This window comes from Ailuropoda melanoleuca, chromosome 6 (genome assembly GCF_002007445.2).
Source record: "Ailuropoda melanoleuca isolate Jingjing chromosome 6, ASM200744v2, whole genome shotgun sequence".
Classification (NCBI taxonomy): domain Eukaryota; kingdom Metazoa; phylum Chordata; class Mammalia; order Carnivora; family Ursidae; genus Ailuropoda; species Ailuropoda melanoleuca.
The window spans coordinates 112,423,276-112,442,462 of record NC_048223.1 but is presented as its reverse complement, the minus strand read 5'-3'; the positions used below and the strand labels follow the sequence as shown (position 1 = coordinate 112,442,462).

The following is a 19,187-nucleotide window of genomic DNA, read 5'->3' as shown; positions in this document are numbered from 1 at the left end:
GGCTGAGCCACTCAGGTGCCCCATTATGGGTGGTTTTAAATGTAAACTTCCTGGTAACTAGAGCAAAGAGGTAACCATGCTGAATTACAAGATTCACCTTGTTAGGGAGAAGGATGCATCAGTTAAAGACTCAGGCCACCCAAGACTAAGTTTGGGTTCTTTCTCATCCTAGCTTTATGGCTCTGGACACCCTAGCTACCAGCTCTTGGCCTCAGTTTTCTCACCTGAAAAATGAGGTTAATATTTTAGGAGTCCATACTGGCATAAATGAATAATTAAGTATGTAAATGAAAAGGAGAGGAAGAGGGATCTTCTTTGGAGTAAAATTCCAATCCTCAGTATAGAAGGAAACATATAGAGAATCAGTTTCTGGCAACATCAACAGTAGTAATTGTTTTCAAACAAAGATATCAACTGAGTGAGCCGAAACATGATAAAAACTGGGATATTTATATAGCCTCAAAGTACCTCTCCACATGATATATTTTTTAAAGTCCTATTTATTTAAGTAATCTTTACACCCAACATGGGGCTTGAACTCCCGACCCCGAGATCAAGAGTCTCATGGTCCTCTGAGTGAGCCAGCCAGGTGCCCCTCCCAACATGATATTTTTTAATTACGGAGGGAAAAACAGTAGCTTTACAGTATCCAAACCTGGCAGGTATCACCTCACCAGTGACCAAAGTCGAGATCCCCAGTAATGAGATATATTGACATCATGTATTGCCCAATAAGATGCATTGAAGGGGGCATAGCATTTCCTGGTATTCTTGCCCAAAAGACATAACCTGTATCTAATCTTGAAACACCACACCAATCCAGATGGAGGGCTAGTCTACAAGTAAGTAACAGGCTAATAGTCTTCAAAAAAAGTATTAAGTCTCCAACCTAATGTGAGTTTCATTTGTATCTTTTTCTCACCTTACTGTGTAACTGTGTCAGCATCAGCTTCATTGTGAAATGTCCATAAAAGACAAAGAAAGAAGGAGGAACTGTCTCAGACGAAAGGAAACCAAACACATGGCAACTAAACCCAACATGAAATCCTGGATTCTGTACCAGAAAAAGTACAGTAGTGGTATAATTGGTGAAATTTGAATAAGGTTTGTAGATTAGTTAGTGGGATTACATCAATGTTAATTTCCTGGTGTTGACTATTTTGTTATGGTTACTCAAGATGTTAACCTTGGCGGGTATTGGGTAGAAGATATGTGGATATTCTTTATACTAAGTTTGCAACTTTGCTGTAAGTCTGAATTTATTTCAAAATGAAAAGTTAAAAAACATGTAAGGGGGGGTGGTTAATAGTAGATGGTCCTAAAGAGTGTTGTGAGGGCGATAAACACAGACCGGGCTTCACTTCATTCTTCGAGCAGCGAGAGCTCTGTCCACATTCACTCTTGTTAAAGTTATTATCTGCAGGGCATGCGGGTGAATTATTCATGGTGTACCCTCAAGGAGCTTGGGAGGATGACTGGCGGGTATGCAAACCATCAGGCCATAATTATAAGTGCTAACAGAGGTCAACACAAAACGTTTCAGACCCCTTTCTTCTGCTCAGGTGGGAAGCGCACAGCATCGGGACAGAGGAATCTGCTGGAAGCCACACAATCAGAGCTGCCCTCAGATTCTATGGTCCTTCACCCCCGGTGAGTCCCCGAGCCAGGCTGAAGCCAGCGCTTTGGGACCAGTGAATTCTTTTATGCAGACGGTTAACATGATGAGAAAAATTGAGGCGGTGGGTAGGGAACTGTTAGTGGCAGGTCACGTCTAGGGCGTGGATGTCTTCACCGCCGACCAATTTCTGGGTGTGGTTTCCAGGGGCTGTGTGGGACAGGGGTCTGAGGGCTGGCGCTCCCCATGTGCTTCGGAATGAAGCCAGGAATGAGTGGGAACGATCACCATACACACGTCCTGAATCCAACGCTTGTCCCAAGGCTGTGACGGGAGATCTGTGCCTCACAAAGGAGAGATTGGTGGGGTGACAGACACTGGTGTGAATGAGTTTTGACAGGTGAGGGAGCTCTAAACCCCGTCCAAATCAATTCCTGGAGGTGAGGGGGGTTCCAGGAGGGCCTGGCAGGGAGAGGGGCTAGTTGGACAGGTTGGGATCCTTTCTTGGTTCCCTCGAGCTGGGAAGTGATGGAATGCTTCACAGTGTCGCACATACCCTGCAGGCCTCGCAGCTCCCCAGGAATCATGAAGCCCCAGAAATGTACGGAGAGTTTGGGGCATTTTCTCTCCTACGGAGAGAAAATTTTTAATATAGTTTTTAATGTAGTTCTTCAGGGCTATGTGACTCCTGCCCCCAAGAATTTAAGAGACGGTACCTCTCTTAGAGGGAAAAAGGCCGAAACTTAATCTAACTGGTCCGTTGTGATAGAAGCTCCTTCCTCTTCCTCTTCTTTTTTTTTTTTTTAAGATTTATTTATTTATTTGAGAGAGAGAGAGAGCGAGCACGAGCAACTGAGCGAGCAGGGGGGAGGGGCAGAGGGAGAGGGAAAGAGAATCCTCCGCCGACTGTGCTGAGTGTGGAGCCTAATGCAGGGCTCGATCTCACACCCCTGAGATGATGACCTGAGCGACACCAAGAGTCAGATGCTTGGGGCGCCTGGGTGGCACAGCGGTTAAGCGTCTGCCTTCGGCTCAGGGCGTGATCCCGGCGTTATGGGATCGAGCCCCACGTCAGGCTCCTCTGCTGTGAGCCTGCTTCTTCCTCTCCCACTCCCCCTGCTTGTGTTCCCTCTCTCGCTGGCTGTCTCTATCTCTGTCAAATAAATAAATAAAATCTTTAAAAAAAAAAAAAAGAGTCAGATGCTTAACCGACTGCACCATCCAGGCGCCCCGCGAAGGAAGTTTCTTACACAGTTTATTCTGAGTCTTGTTCTTTCTATAGTTAAGCCTACAGGACAGCACAGAACCCACGGTGAAAGGATTTGACAGAGGAGAGGTTTTGATGGATAGTGAGGACAACAGGGAAGATTGTCTAAAATCTTAGAAAATCCAGTCTCTTTCTAGTGACAGACCTCAGGACTGCCTGTGTCCCTCAAAGCACGAGCTTTCATAGCTTCAGGGTTCTCTGTCCACCCAGATGTCAGCAGAAGCCTGCAGAGGGTTCTCTCTGCTACCGCACCCCCACCGCTGACACTGATCTTGCCTAGGTCACCAATGTCGCCCAATCCAATGGACACTTTTTGTCCTTGTCTTGTTTGACATGTTCATGTCATCAGGCACTGTTACGTTTGCTCCCTTGTTTTCAAACTACTCTTCCCTTGGCATTTGTTAGAATGATTCCTTGAAAGTAACAGGAAGCTCAGCTCAAGCTCGCTTAAACAACAAAGGGGATTTATCAGCTCATGAGTCAGTCAAAATATCAGTGGTAAGTGAGCTTCAGGTCCAGCTTGATTAGGGCACTGGCTTCCCAATTCTCTAGAGTGTCTTGGCTTTGTCCTCAGTCTGTTTTCCCTGACGGTTGTCTAATGGCTTCCAACAATAAATAAAGCTTTGTAGGTCATATCCAGGGGGGAAAAAGAATCTTTATCTTTGCTCTAATTGGACTGCCCTGAACCACTTGCTATGGGCAGCAGAATGCCATTTGCTGTTCGGCTCACGGCTGGGCCGCTTCACCCAATTACGATCACGAGGGACTGAAATTACTCCTGCAGCTAGGGATGAGGGGGATCCCATCTAAAGTACAAGGCTGTGGGGCGCCTGGGTGGCACAGCGGTTAAGCATCTGCCTTCGACTCAGGGCGTGATCCCGGCGTTATGGGTTCGAGCCCCACATCAGTCTCCTCTGCTATGAGCCTGCTTCTTCCTCTCCCACTCCCTGCTTGTGTTCCCTCTCTCGCTGGCTGTCTCTATCTCTGTCGAATAAATAAATAAAATCTTTAAAAAAAAAAAATAAAGTACAAGGCTGAGGGGCAGAATGGATGTGGGAGAGATGATCATAATGTCCCACATTCCATGGCTCCTTTTGTTTGTATTTCCCATCGTCTCCTTATCAGTCCTGCAGTTCCTCCTCTTCTACTCATTTTCTAAACGCCTAACCTATGTTGAACCTCCCATCATATGTTCTCGAGTTCCTTGGACTTATCCTATCAGATTACTCACCATGTTTCATTCATTGACTGATAACTCACTTCCTCGTCAGTCTAAGGTCCATGAGGGTAGAGTACACGAGTGTACTGTTCACCTTGTCGTACATTACAAGGTCTATCACACCTGTGTTCAATAAGGACTTGAGTACCTATGATTCTAAGGGATTTCCTTACCGAAGTCCGTTCCACACCCACATCAGAGCCCTTGTGAGTGATGCCCTTGAGCTGTGCATGGCAAAGCCTGTGTGCCCAGACATGGCAGCCCAGGTAGAGTGGTGTGATTTCCAAAAAATGGAGGAAGACATCCAATCCCAGCAGATACAGCTACCCCCAGAAAAACTGTCCCTTACCGGCCACATCTTTCCTAAAATCACCAAACAGCAATACTTTGGGGTTTAGTTCTACTAGAAGTTATTATCAAGTGTTAAAAATACAGGTTTGCTGGCATGCTCTACCAGGGAAGAGCCAACCTTCGAGGATGTGAAATGATTACTACAATTGACTCTTCTAATTGATGGTAATTCATCACCGTCAATGTAGAAAACATTGTCTTTTCAAAAGCATTTGCATGAAGATGGCGTGTGCTTTGGGAGGAATTCCTGGAGCCCCTCAGTTGAGGCAGATCCAATAAGTGAAAAGTGACTATACAAAAAGGCAAACTCAGGGGAATGATTCGCTTTATAAAATAATGCTTCACTTTACAAAAATATTTCCCTCTAGTACTTCTTTCTATATCTAGCCCGTATTAGCACTTTAATAACATGAGAGCATTTTATAAAAATAGTGATGGCCTCATCACTTTTAGGGGGCACTCCCGTTGTGGGGATGATGGGCCTAAGGATTGGGAAATGTTTACAGACCAGAGCAAGACTTCAGCTGTTATTGGCAAGGACCCTTTGCTCGCCATCAGATCTATATTCCAGCAACTCAAAGTGTTACCAGCTGAAACCTCCCGGGGAGACAGCTGTGGGGCAGGGATGCCATTGTGGATTTCATAAGAGGGAGGGAAATCCCAGCTCTGAGAGACTGAGTGACTCATCCAAGGTCACCAGCAAGTCAGTGGGCAGGCTCGGGGCCCTCCCTGCTGGCAACTGTGCCCGAGCTTGCTGCAGATTTTTAAAAGCTCAAAAGTTCCTTCCTCCAGAAGCTCGATTCCCCTCCCCTCAAGTGTGGGCTCAACACTAAGGGATAGAAAACAGAAAGGGAGTTGTAGGAATGTTACAGGAAAGAAATACCTTCCTGCACGTGAACACCAAGGTTAACATCATCAGTAACGAGACAATCGCAGTCCCGTGCCCCTAGATACGATACAGTGAAAGGCACCTCATCTCTACACTCTTCTCAAACCCTGTAACTTCAGTCTAATTATGAGAAAACATCAGTCGACCCCAAATCGAGGGACATTCTACAAAATACCTGACTGCTGCTCTTCACAAGTGTCAAGGTCATAGAAGTCAAGGAAAGACTCTGACATTGTCATGGACTGGAGGGGACCAAGGAGACACAAAGCACTGAATGTAAGGTGGGATCCCGGATGGGACCCTGGAACAGAAGCCTGGCATTAGGGGGAAAACTGGGGAAATCTGAATAAGGCTGTTGTTTCGTTAACCGTATTGTACCAGTGTTAGTATCTTAGTTTGGAAATGGTTCTGTCAGGAGATACTATTAGAGGAAGCTGGGCAAAAGGTATTTGCGGTCTTGGTACTGTCTTTGTGACTCTTCTGTAAATCTAAGATTTTATTTTCAAACAAAGTTGTGTTTTTGTTTTTAAAGTCCAGAAGTGGGGGCGCCTGGGTGGCTCAGTCGTTAAGCATCTGCCTTCGGCTCAGGGCGTGATCCCGGCATTCCAGGATCGAGCCCCACATCAGGCTCCTCTGCTATGAGCCTGCTTCTTCCTCTCCCACTCCCCTATTTGTGTTCCTTCTCTCGCTGGCTGTTTCTCTGTCAAATAAATAAATAAAATCTTAAAAATAAAATAAAGTCCAGAAGTGACCGAGATGCTTAATCTTCCATGTCTTTTCCTTCTGGGAAGGCGGTGGGGTCAGAGGGCAGCATCGTGGTGGGGTTGCCTCTGGCCAGTCTGGGAAGTTTTGGCTTCTTCCGGGGAAAGGTTGCATCACATTCCTAAATTCTGCAGAATGGCGCACCACCCACCCTGTCTTCGGAGATTAGCCCAGTTGCCTGGTGGAGAGTGGCAGTGCCGGGCACGTCAGGGAGGCTCAGCCAGACAGCTGGGCCGGCAGAACCAGGGAGGAAAGCGAACAGCCTCTATGGAGACATGACTCAGGTTGTTTCTCAGAATGACATTCAAGACTTAGGGAATCTCGTGATTCAAGAATATAAAGTTAAACAATCACGATCTATTAATCACACCTACCAATATGCATACGCAGTGGTCAAAAGGCGAGGAGTGGAGCTCAAGAGGTTTGGGGTTCTGTGGGAGAATCAATGTTTCTTGCCCACTCTGTGAATCTCTAAAGATGGCCACCATCAACTTTTTCTCATCAGGTAGTGCACACAGCTCCACCCATCACTGGGTGGGACCTCTTTTCTCTTATGCTTCAATCCGAGTTGGGTTTGATTTGCTTTGGCCAGTAGAACACGGCAAAGTGATGCTATGCTGGTTCTGGGTCTGGCCTTTAAGAGTGTGGCAGCTTCTGCTTTTTCTCTCGAAGCCAGCTCTGACAGCCCGAGACCACTCTGCTATGAGGAAACCTGACCCAGCCACAAGGAGAGGCCAGATAGAGGAACAACGAAGTTCCAGACACGTGAGTGAAAACTTGAACCTTCCAGCCCAGTTCAGCTGATGCCAGAAAAAGCAGAAGAATCGCCCTGCCGATCCCACTCAATTCACAGAACCATGGGAAATGATAGAACATTGTTCTTGTAAACCACTAAGCTTAAGCTTTGGGCTGATTTGTCACACCGCAGTGGATAACTGAGACACTCACTGATGTGTGTGTGTGTGTGTTTAAGATTTTATTTATTTATTTGATAGAAAGAGAGAGAAATCACAAGCAGGGGCACAAAGGACTCCCTTTGTGTCAGAGGGAGAGGGAGAAGCCGGCTCTCCACTGAGCAGGGAGGCCGATGCGGGATTCGATCCCAAAACCCTGGGATCATGACCTGAGCCAAAGGCAGATGCTTAACCGACTGAGCCACCCAGGCGCCCCGCACTGATGTGCTTTTTTTCTTTTTATTAATCTCATATATTTCAGTGCTTCTTTAAACTTAGGAAATCAGAATAAAAGGCAAGGTATGCCTTATTTATATAAAGTTGTGAAATATTTTAGACAGATGTAAAATAAGGAATTGGATATCAGACTGTGTTACTACTCTGCTCTTAACCCCCATCGCCTTCCCCTCTCACTCTGGATGAAAGCCATGTTACCCATATGGCTTGCAAGACCCCATAAGATCTGTTCCCTGCCTCTTGCCTCCCTGACCTCAACCTCTACCACTCATTACCTTTGATATTCCTTGAATATGAAGGGCACCGTGCACATCAGGACATTTGTATTTGCTGTTCAGTGCCTGGAATGTTCTCCTCCTAGGTGTATTCATGACTTGCTCCCTACTGCCTTCAAGTCTTTACTCAAATATTACCTTGTTAATGGAGTCTTTCTTAACCTGATTGGAAATTGCTACTCTCCCCGTCCCTGACCCTCTTACCCCTGGTTTGCTTCTTCTTTTTTTTTTTTTTCCCTCTAAAGCACTTAAGGCCACTGAACATATTATATATTATTATCCAACTTGTTTTTGGTCATCTCTCTTCATTAGAACCTCAGCTCCAAGAAAGAAGTTTTTGCCTGTTTCTTGTATGTCTAGAAACCCAGAACTTAAAGTAGTCTCCACGCCCAATGCAGAGCTTGAACTCACGACCTTGAGATAAGACCTGAGTTGAGATGAAGAGTCAGACCCTCAGCCGACTGACCCACTCTGGCTGCCCCAGAAACCCCGAACTTAAAACTGTGTGTGGGATAAAGTTGACAGACTTAAATCTTCATTGGATGGATGAATGAATTTTTCTAAAACCCGAAGCCTCCAGTCTGGATGGCTGCTGACTGGTGTGCGAAGGGCAGCCTCACTTCCTGGCAATGGATGGCCTTCCTGCTCAGCCCTATTTGACAAGAGGGAACCGCAAGAGTGGTTAGGAGAACCTCAAGCCAGAGGTCAGCAAACTTTTTCTCTAAAAAGCCGGAGTAAATATTTCAGGCTGCATGGGCCATACGGCCTGTATCGCCAACGACTGTCATCGTAGCGTGAAATCAGCCACAGGCAATGGGTAAATGCATGAGTGTGACTTATGCTCCAGTAAAACCGTACTTATGGATGCTGAAACTTGAATTTAATTTAATTTTATGTGTCACAAAATAGTATTTTTAAAAAAATTTTTTCCAACAATTTAAAATGTAAAAACTGTTCTAGGCTTGAAGGTCATATAAAAATAGATGGTGGACCAGATTTGGGCTACAGTTTGCTGACCAATGCTATTAACAATCTCCAAGTGACTCAAAGTGTGGGAGAGGAATTCAATTTCCAGGGAGACTAGCCAGAAGATTATTCATTTTTAAAGAAGTATTATTTGTAATATGACTTCATGAATATTCATAGTGATTTTTGCATGCTAGGCACTTTTATAGCCAATACGCCTCGGTGAGAAAGCACAGGGCAGGAGCCAAGTGAGAAGAAGCAATTTTTAGGCTGGGTATGCCAAATCCACTAACCTCTTCATCCTTCCTTCCTCTGAGAAAGAGATGGCCCGGCGTGGGAGGGAGCAATGGCGGCCATCACAGATGGGGAGACCTAGGAATCAGACTGACAAAGGTGCTAAGGCTGTGAGTTTGTTTCTCACGTGGGCCGGTTAGCTCTTGACTGAATTCTGCCCCTCTGGCCCTGGGCAGCTGTCTCACGTAGGTTGGAAAGGAGGGCAGGGAGGAACCTCACTCAATGCCTTTCTGACCATGGAGAGGGGAGCCATTTTACTAATCAAAACATCAGACAGCCTTAATGTCTCTGGGCATGGTGCTGGCCCTTTGTGACCCCTGGAGGTATACTGTGGGAGGGGCAGACACAAAAGATGACAGAATGTCACTTTGTACTGAAAAGGAGTATTTCAGAAAAAACTTTAGAATGAAAAATTCCAAACATACACAGAAGTAGAGAACAAAGTAAAATGAGCCCCCAGGTACCCAATCACCCAGCTTCAAGGGCTGTCAACTCAGAGCCAGACCTGTTTCATCAGTAGCCCAACCCCTAGATGACTGGAGTAAATTCCAGATATCATGTCATCTCATTAGGTGAAAGCTATTTTAATTACACAGGAATTCATTATTTAGAATTCCAGAACTACTCGAAATTCATTTAGAAAAATGAAAAAATAAGCAAAAGAGAAGCAATAAAAGTAATCCATGCTTTTACCACCAAGAGGTAATCATATTAACTGTTTCTCCTCCCACATTTTAAAAAACAAAAAAGTATCTTACTATAGACAGCCTTTGGAACTTGATTTTGCCCTTTCTTGATAGAGCTGTGACACATCTTTCCATGCTAACAAACATACATCTGCCTTATAGTTCTTTTTGGTTTTTTTGGCTGGGTGCAGTATACTTTATTGATGGTACATGACAAGGTAGGGGTCCCCAAACCCCTCCCCTTCTTCAGGGGTTCTGGGATGGAAACTGTGGCGGTTGGGAGATTCTCAGTGTGTTGGGGGATGAGTTGGGACAAACACTCCCCAGCAGCTGAGGGTCTCTCTCTTCCTCTTGCTCTCACTGGGGCTGGTGGTCCAGGGGGCTCTTACTTCTTGGAGGCCATGTGGACCATAAGGTTGCTGTAGCCAAATTCATTGTTATACCAGGAAATGAGCTTGACAAAGTGGTCACTGAGAGCAATGCCAGCTCCAGCATTGAAGGTGGGAGAGTGGGTGTCACTGTTAAAGTTGCAGGAGAACACTTGGTCCTCCGTGTACCCCAGGATGCCCTTGAGGGCACCCTCAATGCCTGCTTCAACACCTTCTTGATGTCATCATATTTGGTAGCTTTCTCCAGACAGCAGGTCAGATCCATGATTGACATATTGGGGGTGGGGACATGGAAGGCCATGACAGCAAGCTTCCCATTCAGCTCAGAGTTGATCTTGTCTACAGCCTTGGTAGAACCAGTAGAAGTAGGGATGGTGTTCTGAGCAGCCCTTTGGTTATCATGCCACAGCTTCCCAGACGGGCCGTCCATGGGCTTCTGGGTGGCAGCGATGGTATGGACTGTGGTCATGAGTCTCTCCACAATGCTGAAGTTGTTATGGATGACTTTGGCCAGAGGGGCCAAGCAGTCAGCAGTGCAGGAGGCGTTGCTGACAATCTTTAGGGAATTGTCATACTTTTCATGGTTCATGCCTATTACAAACATGGTGGCATCAGCAGAAGGGGGAGAGATGATGACCCTTTTGACCCCATCCTTCAAGTGAGCCCCAGCCTTCTCCACAGTGGTCAAGACCCCAGTAGACTCCACAACACATTCAGCACCAGCTGCACCCCATTTGATGGTGGCAAGATCTCACTCCTGGAAGATGGAGATGGGCTTTCCATTGATGACATGTTTCCCGTTCTCAGCCTTGACTGTGTCATGGAATTTGTGGTGGGTGGAATCATACCAGAAGATGTGGACCATTTAGTTGAGGTCAATGAAGGGGTCATTGATGGCAACAATATCTGCTTTGTCAGATTTAAAAGTGGTCCTGGTGACCAGGTGCCCAATATGGTCAAATCCATTTACTCTAACCTTCACCATCGTGTCTCAGGGGTGCGGCTGGCATTGCACCAGAAGAGGCAGCTGTCTATCGGATGGGGAGGAGCAGACTGCATTATATGTATCCATTATGTGGCTCTTCCTTAGTCTTAAAACCATTTCCTTATTGGTGTGTATTTAGGTTAATTTAAAATTTTTGCTATTATAATTATCTTGTAATAAACATTTTTGACCAGGTATCTTGTACGCTTGTTTGATCATTTCCTTCGGATGAATTGCTACTAGCATTCCTAGGGCAAAGGGCACCCACATATTTAAATTTTTTTTTTTTAAGATTCTATTTATTTATTTGAGAGAGAGAGAGAAAGAGAGTGCAGGTAGGGGGAGGGGCAGAGGGAGAGGGAAGGAAGAATCTCAAGCAGACTCCCCGTTGAGCAGAGAGCCAGACAAGGGCTCCATCCCACCACCCTGAGATCATGACCGGAGCCAAAATCAAGAGTCAGACGCCCAACCAACTGAGTCATGCAGGCATCCCTTAACGATTGTTATTCATATTGCCAAGATGCTTTCTAGGAAGGTGATATCAAGGCCGTACCAAGTATACTGGGAACCATAAGGATGCCCATTTGCCACGTCTTTGCCAGCACAGAGTATTAACATTCTTCTAACCTTTGCCAATCGGATAGGTTGAAAATTATTTCTTGTCATTTTAATTTGCATTTCTTTGATCACAAGGGAGGCTATTTTGAAAATGTTGGTTGGACAAGTTTTCAGTTTTAACATAATTGTAACGTAACATAATCGTAACGTAAACATAAAATTTAAAAACATAAACGCAGAGACAATTGCTACGTAGCTATAACCCCACTTCAGCATTTATGATACATGGCCTGTCTTGCTTCCTTTCTAGCATCCTCCTTCCCCTTCACACACATGAATCCACCACATTATTTTAAATCAAATCTCAAACATCTTATTCATTATAAGTTTTCAGTATATATATTAAATGTGAAAGGATTCTTTATTATTATATCAGAACCATGATATTGTCAAACTTCAAAATAACCTAAAAATAAATGGGGTACCTGGGTGCCTCAGTCAGTTGAGTGTCCAACTCTTGATCTTGGTTTGGGTCTTGACCTCGGGGTCTTGGGTTCAGGCTCCACATTGGGCTCCATGCTGGGCGTGGAGCCTACTTAAAATAAATAAATCAGTTATGTGGTTATTCTGAAATATAGTCCCTACTCGAAAGACAGGCAAATACTTGGTTCTTTCTTAATTTTGCAGCTTTTGCAAAATGAATTAGTTCCCTAGCCTCTTCCAAAATAATCTCTGAGAGTTCTTTTATTTTTTAGAAGAAACTTTTTTTTTTTTTTAAGTAGGCTCCACATCCAATGTGGGAATTGAACTCACAACCCTGTGATCAAGCGTGACACCCACTCCCGACTGAGCTAGCCGGGTACCCCAAGGTTCTTTTAAAACTATTAGTATGAATTCATGGATTTGGACATATATGATGTGTTGTGATTCAATACAGTTATTATTTTATTTTTTTATGATCAATTTTCTCCACCTTTGGCCAGTGGGGAACCACTTCAAGTCCATGCTGTGTCCTTGTGACATAATTATAGAAGTCTTTGACAGCTTTGCTTTCTGATATGACAGATGTTCCATTCCCATTTTGTACCTTGAAAATCATATTGTTAGTATTAATATCGATATTGTTATTTTGAAACTATTTCCAATACATCAAATGAGTAATTATGTTGGTGTTCTTAGCAACCATGATTTTCATCATCAAAGAAATAAATATATAAGATCAAGTAAGTTAAAATATGGGAATTCTAGGTTAGAATTGGATATTCAGTATAAACTTAAGCTGTCGCTTCCTTTAAAAAGATTTTTTCCAATAACTTCCACTTAAACCCCTAGAAACAATGACCAATCCAACCGCAAAGAGAACTCCATTTTCCAAGACTGTGTTTTATAAATACCATTTTTCATTAAAACTAAGGGTCTCTGGTTAAAGGTTGATGCCACATCTGGGGTAAGAACTCATATAGGTTTTGATAGACATTTCTGGGAGGACATAAGTACATGTGGTTTGATATTTGACTTACAGTGACTATCTTCATTTAGTGTTACTGGCACATCAAAATCATATTTTTTTGCATCTGAAAAAGCTCCAACTTCAGTATGTATTTACTCCTCTTCTTAAGATTACTTTTGAAATGTTGGTGTTGTGTGAACAATCCTCACTGAAGCAGCGAAATAAAGCCATATATTGAAATTAGAAGTGTCAGTGTAGACATTGCAGAAAAGACCACACCGTTGATGGATAAGCCCTAGTTAATCATAACCTCAACAATTTATTGTGCAGATAAAGGCTTAACCTGCTGTAAGAGCAGAGTTCTCAAAGAAGTCCTGCAAAGCCTGGGTCTCTGTAATTACATACAGAGATAACGAGGACTCCGGAGCTGCTTTTTGCCATTAGGTCTGGTTAAGGCGTGGTACCACCTTCTGTCAGAGCCAGACTGAGCTCTGGAACAGCCCTGGAGGCGTGCTCAGCACCACCGGGATGCCTTGCCTATCCACCCCTGAAATGATGCCTCTTCTCTCAGGTGTGTCTTCAGAGACCCTATGAAGTGGTTGTAAGAAAAGAGGGATTGATTATAAGCTGGGTGCCATTTCAAGGCAAGAAATGACCCTGTGATTCAGTAACCAAGGCAGTTACCCTCTCTTCTTCATTGGCGGTGGCCCCGTTTGCTTTCTCTTTTCTCTGTTATTCCTTCTTTGAGGCTCTATGATCACATATGCCTCTCAGCTGCTTGTTTATTTCTCTTTTCTCTTTCATCAGCTTTCCTGCTTCCTAATCACTGCCCACGATTCCCTGATGGGTGCCACAAAATAGCAACCTCGATCCCTGTGTCCATGTGCCCTGGGGGCTCAGCTCCCCAAAGAGAGCTCATTTGTTCTCTATGCTTCACACCCAAGTTCCTGGGGGAGAGAAGCTGACGAGCTCAGTTTGGATTAATGGCCGGAGGTAAGGTGGAATCCTCTGGTACTAGGGCTTTCTCTCCAGGATGTCTGCACCTATGGACAGTCCATTAGGAAGAGCCTGTAGGAAGTGTGTGTGGGATAGGGAGGAACGACGGGCATCTCTAGTTGAAGGCACAGGGAAGAACTCCACAGTAGTTAGATGGATGCCTTCCTTCTCGGTAATTTCTTGGTAATTAGGCCCTGCCATTTTTTTTTTTTTACCACTGAGAACCATCCTGCCAAGGCATTGGACCCAAAGGTGTTTTCCTATTTTCCAAATTCTTCCTTCTGCTTGGATAGTCTCTTTTTTCACTTAACATTTGGTCTTGACCAATCTCTCATCTTTTGATAAAGTAAGTTCAGGTCTCACCTCCTCCAGGAAGCTGTCCTGATTCCCTCCAGATTAGACTGTTGGAACCACCTTGGTATTCACCTGGCCACTAGGGCAGGGCTTACCTAATGCACTGTATTTAAATGACCTCTTTAAGTGTCTGTTTTGTTTACTTGACTATCAACTCTTGAGGATAGGGGCGCCTGGGTGGCCCAGTAGGTTAAGCAACCAACTCTTGGTTTCGGCTCAGGTCATTATCTCGGGGTCATGGGATCGAGCCCCATGTGGGGGTCTGCGCTAAGTGCGGAGTCTGCTTATCCCTCTCCTCTGCCCCTCTCCCTACTCTCTCTCTCTCTCTCTCATAAATAAATAAATAAATAAAATCTTAGGGAAAAAACCAAATAAACTCTTGAGGCTGGAGCTATGTATCCATGTGCCTTTTTCTCTTGGAGACCGAACAATATGACAATGAAAGGAATGACATTGAAACTACACAGACCAGGGTTCAAATTCCAGGGTGGCTCCTTGTTACCTAGGTGATTCGACACAAGCATTCAGCTTCCTTCAGTCTCAACGTCCTCATACATCAAATGGGGCATCGTGATAGAAAGCCCAAGTGTGGACGGGAATATGACACGAGAGAACACAGGCAAAGAACTTAGCACAGGGCTTGGATATGATAAAGGCTCCAGAAATGGTAGCTTTTTATTCTGCGCAAACGTTTGCTGAGAATCAGAAAGACGTTAGCTACTGTGCACGTCACAGCGGGGAATACGAAGATGAACAAGATACGGTCTTACTCTGTAGGAGCTCAGAACCGGTAGAGGAGGGGGTGATAAGAAGCAACTCTACCTTGTGTTTTTCTTTAGTTCTGAAGGCTTCTACCATGAAGGCGTCTTTGGCATAGTCATCTTTTATTTGGCGGAAGTCTCCTTCCAATGTACAGGAAAACAGGCTCCCGACACAGCCATGATACCTACATCATCCTTCAAGCACTGTTCAGGATTAGAGATTAAAGTCATGGACAATGGAAGATGTGCCGAGTGCAGAGGGCGCAGACCAAGCCCTCCGAAGTCTTGCTCTGGTCAGGCAAGCTTCCCGTGGCACGTCCCATGACATGCTGGCCACTCAGGACACTTTTCCTCTTTGGGATCATCCTTAGCTTTTGAATATAGTGGAGAGGTGGTGAGACACCACCAAATCTTCCACGAGGTCAGAACCATCTTGTCCTCCTCAAAAGGAAAACAGCTCAACACTCCTCTTTCCCTATTTTTAGTTTCAAGGTTCTGCCTATACAAAATGAGACTGCCCTTTGCCTGCCTTGCATTCCTTAATACATTTAATTTTAGACTTGGGGATGGGGTGACTGGAGCTGAGGGGTCTTTTTGTGGTCTCCAGGAGATGCCCCCTGGTTCTCGGAGGGGAGAACAGAAGGGCTTCCCAAGTCTCCACTTGCCACCCCTAGCCCTCAGAATGTCCCATGTGTTGCATCAACGTATGGCTTGGTCTGCCTGCTTTCTGCTTCCTCTGGAAAACAAGTTCTGGCAGGAGTTGACCCCTCCTTTTCCCATCTGGGGGGTCTCCTAGGGAGAAGGCCCACTTATTGTGTTCATAGATCCCCAATAACCACTCTGTTTGACTTGGTGGTTACAAGACTTGCTAAGGGCTATCATTAGAGCAACCACAATTTCTAAACCCATTATCAGAACTTCAGAGCTGAGGTCTGGGAAAAGGGGGCAGACCCTGTGAAAGGGAGTCATACCTGGGAAAACAGGACATGTCCAGGCAAATGTGGAGATAAGACATTGAGCTTTGGGAAAGCAGGGAAAGAAACAATCCATTCTGAGAAAAGCCAAAAATAGTCAAACAAAATCATCTCATGGAAAACAGGCTCCCAATGAGCTTTTATAAAGCTAAATGGGCTAGTCAGGGTCCTGGGGCAGCTCTGGGGCTCCTGAGAAATTGCCAAGTGTGAGCACTGACTTTCCAGTAAATTAACTAGACTTTACTCTCCTAGCTCGAATGTCAGTTACCGTTTACTGAGGAGGCCGCACGCACGGGCGCCGTGCTCAGGGTGTATCTGTCCTAGATCCTGGAAGTATGGACACTAAGGTGTCAAAATGTTTTCTCTATCATCCGTGCATCCATGCATCTGTCCATCCAGCCAGCCAGCAAGCATTTACTGAGCAAGTGCTATGTCTATAAGAGGGCGGGGGTCAGACGCCCACCATCCCGCTCCCACAGTGGCCTGGGGAGCCCCACGCATCGACAAACAGCCCCAGCACAATGTAATAATGTAACGGGAGCTGGTTTTTCCGGGAATCTGCCAAAGGGCCCTCAGTTCCAGCCCCACCTCCCACCTTGTGAGCCAGAAATTAAAACGCATTCATTAATGCCATCTTAAAGTCCCAAACAGCTCTCTGCTTCAAGTGGTAATAAATATTTCATGCCCAATTGTGCTGCGTTCCTCACTGTGTTTATTAAATGGAGTTTCTCATAATTCCAGTTATTCATTTTAATAGGTCAGGCCTTGGCTGTGATTTAAACAGACCGCTGAGGAAACAGCCATGGTTAAACACTGTAACAATATGGATTATTAATTTAATTGGCCGGCTATTACTTGTTTGGACTCAGAGCTAACACATTTAGTTCAGTCTCTGGTGGCCCATAAACCGCAAAGGTCGTGACTTTAACATTCAGAAGAATGGGAACGAGGAATTGAGGTTGAGATGAGGAGGCAAGCTTACAAAACAGCGTCGAGGAGACCGTGTGGGGGAAGCGGCCAGCTTGCTGGAGGCAGGGCAGGGGCAAAGGGGATTCGTTTGTCGGCTTCTCATTAGAGCTTCTTCAAGGCACGCTGCCTGGCTTGGGAACTGCCAGGAGCCAGTTTCTTGCTCAGATTTCTGAAAGAGCCAAACCCTCAGCTCTGGTGATGGGAGCACCCCAAACCAAGGAAGGCCTCGCCTCTCTTCTGGATGCCCAAGCCACAGGGAAGGGCCGTGTGCCATGAGAAAAGCAAGCGAGAAGGCAGGCGGGAGGGGGGCGCTTACCAGTGCGGCCAGCTTCTCAGACATCAGAGCTGTGAGCTACTGATTTCCTCCCACGCAAAAGGCTCTGTGAGCTTTCTAGATGCCCCCCAAGGTCTGCAGGGGTCCCCAGGACCCTGAGATCTACACAAGATCAATCTGGACCTGCACCCCAGGACCTGTGGAGGACCAAAGCCCTGCCTGAGGGTCTGCAGATTTCCAGGTGAGCCTTCCTTCTCTGCCCCAGGTTCCCTCTCCAGCTGAATCTGTTCCATTGACAAATAGATACACAGGCCCCCTGGATTGATCCAATTACGAACTGCAGTCCCTTCCGTGATTTCTGCTACAAACCCCACTCACTCTAAGCACATACAGGAGTGGGGAGACTTCGCTGAGGATTCGGAGCAGAGGGTCTGTGTCACGACAGCCCCAGCACTAGGATGAGGGTGGTCTTGCTCATTAAAGGCCCTCCCGTGCTCTGCATGCTGAGATTGTTCTGTGGGCTGCCCTAGGTTTGGAATTTTCCAGATCTATGTTGTCTGGCTGACATTCATCTCTGTTCCTCATTGTCTTCCCCTAGAAGGGTGGTTCTTAATCTGGTGTTCATGGGCTTCCAAGGTGTTCTGTGGGTCTGGGAACTTGGATGGGAGGAAATGACATCTTTTGGTAGCCTCCGGCTGAATTTTAGTATTTCCTCCCCTTGGGAGTGTAGGAAACCAATCTGTAGTATTAGCGGTACCTGTGACTTTGTCACCACGGGAAATCCAGGTATGTTTACACGGCAGCACCGTTAATGCGGACCTTAAAATGTTATCCGTGCTCTGCTTTGACATGATGCTAGTTGTTTGCCCCTAGATTGCTGAACATCACCATGCTCCTGTCTGCAGACACGAGTCATAACTTGTCACCTCTGGAGCAACTCTGGACCCTGTGGGTCAGCAACCAAATGGGGGAGTCGTGTGTTCCCACAGTTGGAGATGAGTTCCATAACCTTTGGAGGATTCAGGTGTTCCTTGTCGAGCAAGCTGTGGACTTTTAAAATAATTTTGCAACAATTTCTTTTTGTGAATCAACTCTTAGAACCATCAAAATTAAATTAAATTAAGAAACAAAATCAACCGAGTGTCCAACATAACGTGTGTGTTGCTCTTTCCAAGACAAGCACGTCACATTGGCCAGGATCAAGCCAAGGAACAATAACCATCATATGAACAGATCTTTAAAAAATAGGGGCACCTGGGTGGTTCAGTCAGTTGGGTGTCTGCTTTCCACTCGGGTCATGGTCCCAGGGTCCTGGGATTGAGCCCCACGTGGGACTCCCTGCTCAGCGGGAAGTCTGCTTCTCCCTCTCCCTTTGCCCCTCCCCCCTGCTCCTACTGTTTCTCTCTCTCAAATAATAAATAAAATCTTTTAAAAAAATCTTTAAAAAAATAAACTGTGAGTTAATGTTGCCTATATTTTAAATGCATTGCTTTGTTATTTAAATATGTTTATAAACCTACCACAATTAAAAAATATTGTGATAATTGCAGTTTAATATAATTGACTTCCTTTCCATCCTATATATTTTGTTTCAGGAATTTGCAATTACAATTACAAATATTAATCTAAGAAGGGCTCCCTAGCCTTCCCTGGGTGGCCAGTGGGGTCCCCGGCACCAACGGTATAGGAATTCCAACATTTTTCCCCCACTATCATGCAGAAGATTCAGTTGTTTTCAGCCCACCTCGACATCAGTGACCTCAGCCCGTCTGAGAAGGATCCAGTCCTCATTCAGCCTTCACATGTCCTGTCTGCTCCCTGAACCTTCACCATAGTCAGCCCTCACATGCTGCTGAGGATAGCAGAGGAAAAGGGAGTCTGCTTTTCATCTGTGGAACCAGCAAGCCCATCATCTAGTAGCAGCAACAAGATACTGTCGTGTTCGCCAAAACGTGACCAAGAT

The 19,187-nt window shown here is 45.4% G+C and overlaps 1 pseudogene; it reads right to left on the bottom strand.

Annotated features, from left to right (window-relative positions):
• Positions 1 to 8,995: 8,995 nt before the first annotated feature.
• LOC100467973 lies at positions 8,996 to 11,123 on the bottom strand (annotated as a pseudogene).
• Between the last annotated feature and the right edge of the window lie 8,064 nt (positions 11,124 to 19,187).